Source organism: Amphibalanus amphitrite, unplaced genomic scaffold (genome assembly GCF_019059575.1).
Source record: "Amphibalanus amphitrite isolate SeventyFive unplaced genomic scaffold, NRLGWU_Aamphi_draft 000001F_arrow, whole genome shotgun sequence".
Lineage (NCBI taxonomy): Eukaryota > Metazoa > Arthropoda > Thecostraca > Balanomorpha > Balanidae > Amphibalanus > Amphibalanus amphitrite.
In genome coordinates this window covers 2889039-2902332 of record NW_024881499.1, presented here as the reverse complement: position 1 = coordinate 2902332, position 13294 = coordinate 2889039, and the positions used below count along the sequence as shown (strand labels likewise).

At 44.5% G+C, this 13294-nt stretch overlaps 1 long non-coding RNA gene across 1 annotated transcript; it reads left to right on the top strand.

Moving 5' to 3' along the window:
• The first annotated feature begins 1151 nt into the window (after window positions 1-1151).
• On the top strand, window positions 1152-12939 carry LOC122390805. Its single transcript, XR_006258239.1, has 2 exons — window positions 1152-1743; window positions 12514-12939. It is a non-coding gene; the product is annotated as an uncharacterized LOC122390805 (long non-coding RNA).
• Window positions 12940-13294: the final 355 nt, after the last annotated feature.

Here is a 13294-nt window from a genome sequence, read left to right as displayed (position 1 = left end):
AACTTCCTCCAGATTCCAAAGACTCTTCGGATTTCGATTCCTCACCCACTGCTGTGCAATTTAAACCGCATTCCAAATTTATCCCAATAAAAGCTATTTAGTCTACTTTCTTATTCACGATGTACCTGCTGTAAATTTTCGTCGATTTCGTGCCGCCACGGGGAGACATTTTCCAAAATGTCCCCTGGTGATGTGCCGGCGGTTTCAACTTCTACAAACAATTAACAAGACACGATACTCTGGAAAACATTAGGTATGAGGGGTAGGCGGATCCAGCTCAGAGTTTTTTTTTTGGGGGGGGCAAACCATAACAATTTATCGATTCTTTCCATGCATCGTCCATAGGCGTAATGTTAAAATTATGCCGTTTGGGGGGGGGGAATGCCCATTTTGCCCCCCCCCCCTGGATCCGCCACTGAATGAAGATGTCAGATGTGTATCAATCTTAGCGGCTAGCGCATATGTATCGCTGTCGGCAGGTACTGATAGCTGACTGCCAATGAAGGAACTGTCGAAGGTCGTAACTGACAACATGACTCTCGTGACAGCTCAAGGGCCTCAGGTGGCTGTTCGGTCAGCTGGCGGCGCGGCGGGGGGACGCCGAGCTGCCGCCGCCAACGCGGCTCCCTCCAACAGCCCTCCGAGCTCGGAAGGCCTGGTGTGGTGACCCCCCCCCCCCCACTGCCGCGCCCCGCGCCCGTCCACGGTCTGCTTCCGCCCAGCCCCCGCCAACCGTCAGTCGGCACTATGGCAATCGAGTACTTCTTATTTTCGGGTATTTCTGGCAATTTGGTCACTTCATGATCGCCTGATCGCCTCGTACCGCAGCGACGAGACAGCTCCAGTCCGAAACTGAGGTTCGCCGGCCGTCCGGGAGACGGCGCAGTCGACGATGAGACGAGCACGCAGTACGGCGTAATGGTAAGGCCCTAATAAATACAAGGAGAGGTACAGCGCAGTACCGTACAGGGGAATATTTACAGAATAGGCCCTTGTGCCATACATACAGAGCCGTGACATATGTTGTAGACTTCCTATGCATGTAACCATGATGAAACATGTAAACCTCGTTATTGGTTGTCATTTCTACGTGCTATTAGTAAACGTGCGCACCGCCTCAGGCGATCACGTTCCATCGCGCGCCAAGCGCGCCAAGATTTGGGAGACGGCCTTGGTCACGGTATATGCCTTGGTTTTGTGTACCGTGGTCGGGACGACGGTGAAAACAGGGCGCCTGGGGCGATTTGATCAAGGTTCGTGAAATTTACACGTGACGTTTGGCATACAGAAGGCCCATTGAGGGGGAGAAGTTCCAAATGTCACGTGACTAATATGCCCCCCGGCGCCCTGTTTTCACCGGCGTCCCGTGGTCGCCGTGTGGTCCGTGGTGGTGTTTCCATTTCGATATTGTGTTCATTCTACTTACATGGAGGAGTTTCCTTTCTCGCTGTGTGATATCTATGAATATGCTGGAAAAAATGTTGATCTCTTGAGAGAAGGAGAGGCGGTGATGAATGCCCAACATTTACTAGCAGTTGGGATATGGGAGAGAACTTCTCAGAAACTGACTGTAAAAGCTTTTTGTATTCTGTCCGAAGAGCAAATTGAGGAGAAACCCTGTGAGATTCTGCTCGACATGACCAAGGACAAGGAAGGTTTTTCTGTTAAATGCTCTTGCAATGAAGAAAGTGATTTGCATGGGAAGTGCAAGCACTGTGCTGCTGTCATCATCCATGTTTACAAGTAAGTCAAAGTGCTAAAGCCCTTGTCCAGTATTCCAGTCGGGGAAACTATGGTAAAATCTGCTATTTTTAGCAGTCTGCTATTTTTAACAGAAATCTGCCAAAAATGGGTACGCATGTGACGTCACCGTACCCAATTATAGCAGATTTGGGTACAGCCCCATACAAAAGCAGATCTGCACCCTAATTGAAGCAAATGTGCATCAAATGCCTGGCAGGTTCATGATGAGAATAGTGCTGAGAATGTCCTCTGATATTTTTGTTCAGATCCGACTATTTTTAAATAATGAATTTGAAAATAGTCGGATCTGAACAAAAATATCAGAGGACATTCTCAGCACTATTCTCATCATGAACCTGCCAGGCATTTGATGCGCATTTGCTTCAATTAGGGTGCAGATCTGCTTTTGTATGGGGCTGCACCCAAATCTGCTATAATTGGGTACGATGACGTCACATGCGTACCCATTTTTGGCAGATTTCTGTTAAAAATAGCAGACTGCTAAAAATAGCAGATTTTACCATAGTTTCCCCGACTGATTCCCTACACAGTACCTACACTGTATAATTATTACAACAGGTCAGATATTTTCTCCAAGGGGAGGTCCAGAATGCTGGACATTACCGTCATTCGGGGTGACTTAGATCGTCGGGGTGACTATGATAATGCCCCGGGTGACTATGATAGCCCACAGGAAAACCACAGAAACACAGGAAAAGGGGGCAAAGGATCTCTGCTCTTGCAGGGATGGCAGTACAGGCACAGCACCTCAAGCCATCAGGGTCTGGGACACAAGAAAAGGACAAAGCAAGGGACAAAACCAAAGAAGCGAAGCTTCGCTGAGCAAGACAAAGAAAATGAGTCAGCAGAGGAGCCAGACTCAGGGGAGGAGGAAAAGTGTAGTATCTGTGAGAGGTGGAACCCCCCTGGAGCCACAGGGGACAAGAACATCAAGTGGGAAGGGTGTGAAAACTGCCAGAAATGGTACCATGTGTCATGCATTCAAAGTGAAATGAACGATGCTACCGCAGTCGTGGAAGAGTACTGTGATTGTACCTGGTGAGAAGGAAAACCACACAAGACGTGAAGATGTGACCATTTGTGACATGTTTGGCTCCTTGCCAGTTGTGCTTGCCCACAAAAGTTACAGTTTGACATTTTTAAAGTGTTATTTTTAAGTGTTTTGTGACCACATGCATCCGAAAGTGGGTGAATTGTGATCACTTTATGTTTTGAAGAAAAAAGACATCAAGTTTGCATTGGTGCAAAATACTTTTTTTAAAACAAACAGACCTATCATAGACACCCCCATTGCTGTGCTTGTTTGACCAGTCAACTCATTTACAATGCAAATAATGAGGGGTATCATAGTCACCCCGACCTTGGTGTGACAATGATAATTTTTTAACCAAAAAAATGAAATATAAGGGAGTGATTTTAAATATTCAGATATACACCATCATGCACAGAATTCCCCATTTGGTATCTTAGAACAAACCCTGGTTCAAAATATCTTTTCAGATCTCCCCTGCATTGAAGAAAATAGCAAAAGTTTTACAAAGTCACCCCGAATGACGGTATTTCCTGAAATGCGTATTAGCCTGAGGTCACCGTAAAACTTCAACCTTGAACCTACCCACTTTACTTGCCTGTGGAATAAAGATTTCTTATAATATTCTATAAGTCTAGCTTAGCTTTGACCTTTGGTGGATCCAGGGTCCGAGCGCAGGGGCATGCCAGGTCACGGAGCCAAACCTAGGTTACCCCCAAATCCTCTTTTCTCATCAGGTTTAGGCCACTTATTTTCGCAACAGCCCTGATACCAGACTGGAAAACATCCTTACATTGTGCCGGCCGCCCTTGAGACTCTTGCTCCGAAATTCAGCCCAAATGATTTTGCACTGAAATTTCTGCATGATTTGGTTTGAAAATTTGGACATGCCTATTTCTGCCAAAATTTAGCCAATTTGTGTGAAGCACATGTGCACATCTACTGATCAAGGCTGCATCAATCAGATAGTGTTCCAGGGCATTGGACGCTTTCCAACGTTTGAGTGTCCGAAAGTTTTTTTTTTCCTCGGAAACCCAATAGGTATTTCAATAAGCGCAGCACACTGTAGCGTTGCCGTAAAACAAGACCGGAGCCGGAAGTTCCGGGGCCACGAAAATCGGCGGAGAGGTGTGTTCGAGGCTGGCGGGAGCCAGCGAGGACCAGGCAGCGTAGCAGCACGTGCTCCGGCTCATCAACCTCTTCTTCGCGTCCGCACACGGCTTGTCTGGGCACCGCTGGCATGCCGCAGAGGGAAGACGTTCGATTCGGTGCACGTACTGGAGCGCCCCAGTGGCCCGCCCTCATCTGGTGCACCGAAACGGCGTCCCCTCGGTCCTCTCCGGGTAGGTAAAGGCCTACCTAGGTACCTACTTAACTACCTAGGCCCTTGGCGATGCCAGAAAATGTTCATCTAGTGCAAACGTCTAGATTTGCACTAGATGGTCTCAGGGCCCTCTGACATCAGCGGGGGCCCTCTTACGCTAGCTCAGGGCCCTTTGATGCCCTTTAAGGCCTTCTGAAGTCCGTTTGACGCCAGCCTTTGAGGCCTTCTCTAAAGTTTGAGACTTTTTGAGGGTAGCTTGACGCCAGCTGAGGACCGTTGAACTCCAGCTGAGTACCGTTTGAGGCCTTCTGATGGCCATTTGACGCCAGCTGAGGGCCCTCTGACACCAGCTGAGGGCCCTCTGACACCAGTTGGGGGCCCTGTGACACCAGCTAAGGACCCTTTAAGGCCTTCGGATTGCCGTTTGACGCGAGCTCAGGGCCCTCTGTTATCAGCTGGAGGCCCTCTGACGCCAGCTCAGGGCTCTTTGACGCCCTTTAAGGCCTTCTGAGGTCCATTTGACGTTAGCTGAGGGACCTTTGGGGCCATCTGAGGGCCCTTTTGACACCAGATGAAGGCCATTTGACGCTGAGGGCCCTTCGAGACCATCTGAGGACCCTGTGACGCCATCTGAGGGCCCTTTGAGGCCTTTTGAGGCCCATTGAAATTTCACCGCAATCACCCTGGCTGCGCTGCTGGGCATTTTATGGAGTCTCTGGGCTTCGTATGGGCCTGCTGGGGTACGAGATACGGGATACGAGTATTTTCAATCATTATTTCAGCTCATTTTTTACACGGTCTTGGGCAGTCAAGGATTATGGGCCCATCTCATCTGGGCCTCAAATCCCTCGAGTTGGGCCCCCTAACTTGAACAGAACTACCAGAAACATCGCCATCGAACTTCGTGAAGAATCGAGCGCCGCACTCGATAGATGCTACGGCGTCGTGTGTGCCTCGAATAGGATGTGTCTGCCTCTTCACGAGCTTGTTCAGCTTCGTAAAGTCTATATACAGTCAGTCTGCAGTTGCACCTCGAGACTGAGACATCTGTCAACCTCTTGAGAACCGAAACGAGTGGGTGACACTACTCAGTCGAGTGGTGGACAGGCTTGATGATGCCCTTCTGCTGCAGGTCGTCGAGCTGCTTCTTAACCACTGCCGCTCGTACATTGTATCGGGCGGACCGCAGGACGCTACTTTGATATCGGTTAATCGTCCGATCGAAACTGGATTATGCGTGCTTTGTTGACGACTCCGCTAGCGAATCTGCAGTAGGAAGGTTCTTGACTCCGTGCACCATGCGGCGCTCCGTGTCGCCACCGGTGCATTCCGTACGTCGCCCAAGAGCAGCATCCTAGCCGAGGCACACGAACCGTCACCATCTCTTCGCCTTCAGATGCTGGGGATGAGGTACGCACTGAAACTCCGCCAGTTCCCAGGACATCCGACGTATCCGTACGTCTTTTCCCCTGGTTTTAATCGACTTGACAGAGTAGGACGATCGGTCTCCTTCGGAGTTCGCATGAAAGAGCTCTTTTCCACTGCCGATATAGGCTTCCGTGGCGTGCGACGTATGTACAGTCTGTCTTAAAAGAACCGCGCAAAGTGACGGTGGATCCATCAAGCCTGACCGAGGAAGGGCCTGCTATAATTTGAAAGTCACCGAACCAATTGACCTTGGGTAAGGGACAGACATGTGCTTGGATCCGGAAAAATGGATCTGAGATCCGATCCCATGGATCCCGATCCGAGATCCATTCAGATCATAGATCCAACCCCTCAATTTTGTCGAGAGATCTACTGGGATCATAGATCTGACCCTTCAATTTTGTCGCTAGATCCACTCGGATCATAGATCTGGCTCCCCAATTTTGTCGTGAGATCCGTTGGGATCATAGCTCATACATAGGTGCTCAAAATGTTAACAACTTTCTTTCATAAGAAGTTATGAATACCAAAGTATGGTTAGAAACAAACAATCTTATACAAAGACCATATTAGTAAAGGCATCCAGTTACATTATACAGAATACAAAATAAAGGAGGCTCATGACGGTCACAACTTGAGAGAATTGAGTGACATGAAGATTGTTCACAGTTCACATACCAACAGAAAAGTTTGCATTAACAATTAACATAGAGGTAAGTCAAAGTAATGACTAATGAACAATACATAACTAGGTACCTACCACATCACAATTCATGTTAGAATCTACATAATGATATTGATAAGACAATCTCATTGATCTTGCATTAGACAACCATGAGGCTTTCCAGTTTCCAGCTACCACAATTGATTGATAAACAATAAAAGATGATACTGACACATGTGGCTTGGTTAGGCAAAGGTATTTCAATCTATTGAAAGAAATACTTGATAAAATAAACTGAGATATAAACAAAAGTATAAAAATATTCAACAGCCTGCGGAAGCGATGGGAAGCGAAATATCAATTGTAATGGCCTCGGATATTTACCGTAAAATGATTATTCAGTATCTAAATTGAACTCGTGACGTCATTTCAAATAACAAATGAGCTAGGCGTTCTACCTTCGAGTATAATGAAAATAAATAAAAAATCAAACTGGAAATTCAAAAGTCTGGAGCTTTTTTTTAAAGAATGTTCATTTTTTCTGCCTCACATGATTTTACAATACGATTGTTTGTGAATATCATCTTTGTAGCGTTGAATTTAATGACGTAAACGTAAGCTGAAACGGTATTATGTGGCCCTGAGCGGTGTGCGCCTTGCATCTTAATTTTATTCACTTTTCAAAAGAATAACAATATCTTACGTCATTAGTTTAGAGGGCCTATTACGGGGAATCTTTTGGAATCATTACGGTCTTGGTCAAATTAAGATTTTTCATTGGTCAAACGATAATGACGTAATAAAACCATATTACCAAAACGTGAGCTGTGAATTTCGTTTGTCTTTTTTTGGGAGGCTCTCTCATAACAAAAGCACAGCATGGCACCACACGTGGCAGCTGGCAGGATGCCAAAAGTGGCCAAAAGTAGGTAATCTGAAGAAGTTGATGCCATTTTTGAACTTGTAATTTTATTAGGAAAGTATTAGAGGTTGGTTGCTATTCTTACTAAATCGAAATTGTGTTGCACATACTAATAGCTCATATGAACATTCTGGATTGGGATTTCATACCTGGCAGAAGTGGATTGCTGGATTATTTTTAACAAAACTGACCTATTTGGCTTCCAGGTTTGATTTCCTAACATCTGTCCATAGGCGGCAGAACAGGGGGGGGGGGGGGGGTGGCACCAGGGTACAGTGCCCCCCATAGAGTTTGGCATTTTAGCATTAGCCCTACTGGCGTTGCAGAAAGAATGGGACCAAAATGAAAATCTGCAGTGCCCTGCTGCCACTGCATCTGTCTGTACTGTTTGTTCTTTGAATTAAAGTGGCTGTAGCTTGTTGATAAGATTGTCATCAGTGCTGTCATGAAAAAGTTACAATTGGTCACAAAAAGTAGCAATATGCATGTTCTTGGTTTATTTTAAATGTAGTACAAATGTTGTTTATTTAAATTCAAATTTAATGATGATACCTAATGATCACAAGTGGTCTTAACCAATAACCATGTCCACAAGTGATAATTCTCAATTGTATTGCACTGTAAGGTGTACAATTATGTAGGATAAGGGTTTCATTGGCTACATGTTGTCGTGAGATCCATACAGATCATAGGTCCTCCACAAATTTTAGCCCGCTGGATCCACAGAGATCATAGATCCGACCCCTAAATTTTGTCGAGAGATCCATTCAGATCATAGATCCAACCCCTGAATTTTGTCGAGAGATCCACTCGGATCATAGATCCAACCCCTCTATTTTGTCGAGAGATCCACTGAGATCATAGATCCAGCTCTCGGATCCAAGCACATGTCTGGTAAGGGACGAGGATGTTCATTTCATTGCTTCGGTGACTCAAATCTAGCAGTCCTTCATCGGTCAGGCTTGATGGATCCACCGTCACTTTGCGCGGTACTTTTAAGACAGAATGTACGTGGGTACGGCCCTCCAGCAAAAGAGTGGTTGGTTAGCCTATGTGCTTTTGGTGTAATAACTTTGAATGACAGAGACACTCCTGTAAAATGACTCAATAGAAATGAGAAGAGGGTTCGTGCACACACTTCGGCAATGATTTTCAACAGCCATTAGACGTATTCATCAGTGCAGATCGCTTATTGTGATGTTGGCAACCAACCACTAAATATCTGGAGGGCCGTACGTCATCCCCGCCATGGAAATACGCCCAAGCGCAAGCTGACCTCGTTGACCAACGAGCACGGGTGTTGGAACACATTGCCTCATGTGACGGTTTCATCTCGGTGTTTACGGCTCGAAAACGGAGAACAGTGTAGATTGTGCGTTCGTGGCCGGTGATGACACGCACACATTTTGGTTGCTTTCTTCCGCCTCTGTTTTCTCATCCGAGCTCGTCGCAATCGAGAAGGCTTTGCTGTTATATCTAGGTATCTGACAGCTTTTCTTATCTCATTTTATCGGACTCTCTCAGCAGCCTGCTAACTTAACGGGGTTTTAATCTATATTCTTATTCTAGACAACCCGATAGTCCAAGACATTTTATTTCGACTTACTTCGGTGGAGCAGTCAGGCAAAGTTATTCAGTTTTGCTGGATTCCGAGCCATGTGGGCGTAACTGGCGATGGGCTTGCCGACACGGCCGTGAGACGCGCGGCGACAGCGACCGCGTTTAGAGCGATCTTTAGAATAGCGACACATGTTTAAGCGATTGTTTGAAACGGCGATTCGTATTAGAGCGACTTCAGAGGAACAACGACTATTCTAGGCTATTCGTGATTGGAGAAGTAAAACACAATGTCTTGCGAAGTAGGTACCTACATTTTTTATGCAAAATGCACTTGTTTCGCATTATTATTTACTACAAAATCTTAGTTTGGAGTCGCTATCGAAGTATATTTCGTAACATACTTACAGGTTCGTTTCAACTCAGTTGTATGGGCGCAAAATCCCCAGCAGTCGCCCTAAAGCTCCAATAAACAAACAACTCAGTTGTACATTCGTTTCGATGATGGTAAGTGATTTTTCGTTGACGTCGTTGATTTTTAAGTACAAATTATTTGCCAGCTTTCCCCGGTTGCGCCGGGATATCTGAGAGTTTCATATGATGTCCTGTTTTGCGAAACGAGTGCATTTTTCAAAGTATACTTCCCAAGAAATTGTCTTTTTTTTTTGCTTGTCCAATCCCCATTAGCCTAGAATAGTCGCTGTTCCTCTGAAGTCGCTTTGTTACGGATCGCCGAAGCATATTTCGTAACATAATTACAGGTTCGTTTCAACTCAGTTGTATGGGCGCCAAAATGAACCCAGCAGTCGGCGCGCCCTAGAGCTCCAATAAACAAACAACTCAGTTGTACACCGTAAACGGAGGTGACTTTGCCTCGCCGGGTGACTTTGCCATGCTTCTCGAAAAATGCTTTAGGGAGATCTCCCATGATATTTAACGAGGAATGTAGTAATGTTTTATGCACAAATGAAAGGTAATTGATGGGCCTCCCAATATAACTAACACTGATAGGTAAGTTACCACTAAATACCTAACTGGGCTCCATTTTATTGGAGTCATTGAAATGGTCAAATTTGAAGAGTTCCAAACTTTTTATTATCTAAACATGTCTTAGACCACCTGCGATGCTGAAGCTTGGTATGGTTAATTATGACAAGGCTGTTAAGTTAGCATATCCAACAAAACTGGCATTTGTCACTTCATTTAGCTAAAATTTTTGGTGGCGATTTTTCCAAGTGAATTGCAGGCCACATGGGGTGACTTTGCCACCATGTTATTTATGCAAAAATTGAATACTTATCCGATGCAATTCAAAATAATTTTTAATGTAGCATCATTTTGACCTCCAAACTGGTTTTTAAAAAAGTGAGAGTTTATACGTTTATAATTAGCACAGGAATGCACAGTGGGAGTATAGAAAGGCAAAAATTACCAAACTCAAAAAATGGATGAAGCTGGGCCCAACTTTTCAGCACAGTTATGATCATCTACAACTCCTGAGTTTGCCAGTAAGACTAGCTGAAGAAATCGGTATCATTTTATAGATCGAAACGCTGATAATAAGGGTGCCGGTAAGTTGCCGCAAGAACGTCTCCTTTCTGTTCCTCTGAATACCGCTGAAAGAAAGCGGCAAGGTCCTAGAGTACCGGTATAATCATAGTTCTGCTTATTTATCTATTCTGAATCATTTTTCAGTTTCTATTTACTATCAATGTCAATAATTTTCAACAACTATAATGTATTATTAAAGTAATGTATCTCTCCTTTTTTGTACATCATTTAAGAGCAAAAAACTTTGAATTGCTTCATTTTTTCCTATTAAACAATTAAAGATGGTTGCCCTCCCCCATACAATGGAACAAAAATGCTTAAAAATTATTTGCAAGCGTTAAAAACCATTTTTTGAATTAGTGGCAAAGTCACCCCTTTTTCAGTTTAACTTTGCCACGACTCATTTTCTTAAAAAATTATATTTTTAGGCAAGATATAAATACGATAATAGCAAAACCAAAAGAGCTAATCTTCATCCGTGTTTTGAACATAGAGTCATCTCAAGAAGTTAAGAAGTGTAAAGAATGCAAGCGTCTCAAGTTGAAAACATGGCAAAGTCACCCCCGTTTACGGCATTCGTTTCGATGATGGTAATTGGTAAGTGATTTTTCGTTGACATCGTTGATTTTTAAGTACAAATTATTTGCCAAGTTTCCCCGATTGCGCCGTGATATCCGAGAGTTTCATATGATGCATCCTGTTCCGCGAAACGAGTGCATTTTTCATAAAAGTATTCTTCGCAAGAATTTGCCATTTTTTGCTTTTCCATTCCCCATTAGCCTAGAATAGTAGCTGTTCCTCTGAAGTCGTTTTGTTACGGATCGCCGTTTTGGATAATCGCTCAAGCGTGTGGGTCGCTGTTCTAGCGGTGGCTCGAAATGCGGTCGCTGTTTTGAGTGAGTCGCTGTTTTTCTGTCGCTGTTCTAGAATCGCTGTTGTCCGAGTCGTTGTTTGACACGCACACCCCGCTATCCGATAGGTACCTACTGAGTACTGGGTGACGAGTCACCATGGGTTTTATCCTTCATTTTTTCCCTTTATCCGTTCAGTTAAATCCCAAGTGATTTACTCGACCGGACCGGACCCCAATCTATCTAGTCCTCTAGTCGTTACGTCTAATCAGTTGACTATCACTACACACTTTCGTTATTGTAACTTAAATTGTCCTGCCTTTAGGCTTTTCGTCTTTTTGCTTAGTCGGTTCTCTCTTCTGGCACACTTGTTTTTGTGAGGGTAACGTTATGGACGCAAAATGACCTTTGCTGTTGATGCGCCCTAAAGCCCCAATAAACAAACAAAAAAGTTTCAGCGCAATGGACCCAGTAATTGCCGAGTTACATATTGTAATTGCTACAAAACTGACACGTCTTCGTTTTCCACGTGGGACGTGCGTTAGGGGTCACCCACATGCATCGGGAATAGTCCAATACTTGGAAGAAGGGATGAGGCTCTCGTACAAAAAAGACCGCAAGTGAATTGGTCCATTGGTTGCGGAGATACAAGCCTTGCAAAACTTACCCATTGCATCGGCCGGTCGGCGTCCGGACGCCCACACTAATAGATTTCTGTCATTCTACGAAGAGCTCACCTCGCTCGCTTCCTCCGCTCGCTGGTTACCACGGACATCTTTGCAACATGCTATAAGTAAATGCAAATTAGTTCTCATATGCCCAAATTAATGCCAAGTTTGAAACTGGCTAAAAATATATCACGTGATCTTCGCGTGATCTTTGCGCCCATCAATGGGAGAAACGTTTTTTTTTTTTACGTGTTGACTCGTTTTTTTATCACAAATGTCTGGAAAGTAGAAACGCACCATAATGTGCTTGACATGCTTTCGTTTCATTATATTTTTTTAGGGTGATCGAGTGGTGTGAAGTTGAAAGAACAAGGGTACCTAAAGCGTCATCGCTATGCTTGCTTTTTTACGCGAGCTGTTCTTGAAAATGAATGAAAACCGAAAAACTTCTTACTTAAAGCGCGAAAGTGAACACTGATGAATGCCTCATTATATCCACTCGCTCGCTTCATTAGCTAGCGTTCATAAGACTTTGACGTTCTATTTCGAAGACGTTCTCTTTCACTTTTGGATGTTTGTTGCATATTTGAATAATTGATGTTTTATTTCAATTGCTATACCTAAAGTTGATGTCAATTGCTGCCGTTCTATTACGTCATTTTAAATATTTCACCTTAAGTAGCTGTCAAAAATGTGACTTTCTTTCGTGTCTTCATTTCTCCCATTTCACATGCATTGTTTGGATTTGTTTCAGGCATCCTCCGTCGACACTGATGGAGCTCGACTCGGCATTTGACTCTCCAGACTGGGGGAACGTGAAAGACTGGTACAAGGGATGTCCGATATCCGACCTCTGCTGCGTGCCAAAGGTTCCGGAGCCGCAACCCCTGACCCAGGCAGAAAAGGACGACTTTTTGAAAAGTATGATGGAAGCGTGCCCGGATTCGGTCCTAGCCATGCAACTTCGCGCAGGGGGGAGGTTTTCGTCACCGAAAACGAAGGGACGTGCAAGGCAACCCAAGAAAAGGCGCGCAGAAGATTTGAATGGTGGCAGTGAGTAGCGTGGCTGCCGCTGGCAAGTGGCTATGCCTAGTGGTCAATGTCTTTCGTATAACGTTCCACCGTTAAATGTCTCGCAAAGTGTCCTCTTTTTCTTAAATAAAATGACAAACTGAATCAAGTGATCATTTTCCGATTGGTCAAAGTGACGTTCAAGCACTAAGCGCTTTGGACTTTGGAGAGAGAACTGATTTATTGGTTTCTCATCATATATGGGTGTCCGTCAAAATTCGTGGAGATATGCTGTCCCACGATTTCAATAATGTCTCACGTCAATAAATGAGCTTATTTCAGCGTAACAAGATTTGGACATTTGATTGAAGAAAAAAATCATTGAAAAGGCAACAGCAAAGTGGCAAAAAAAATTGGACATCTTTCCAAAACCGTGCTTTCGTGTGCCTATGTATTTTAGCTTGTCCCACAACCTGCGAAAAAAATCTACAGAGCTGCTGTGTAGTTATTTTTAGAGATAATTG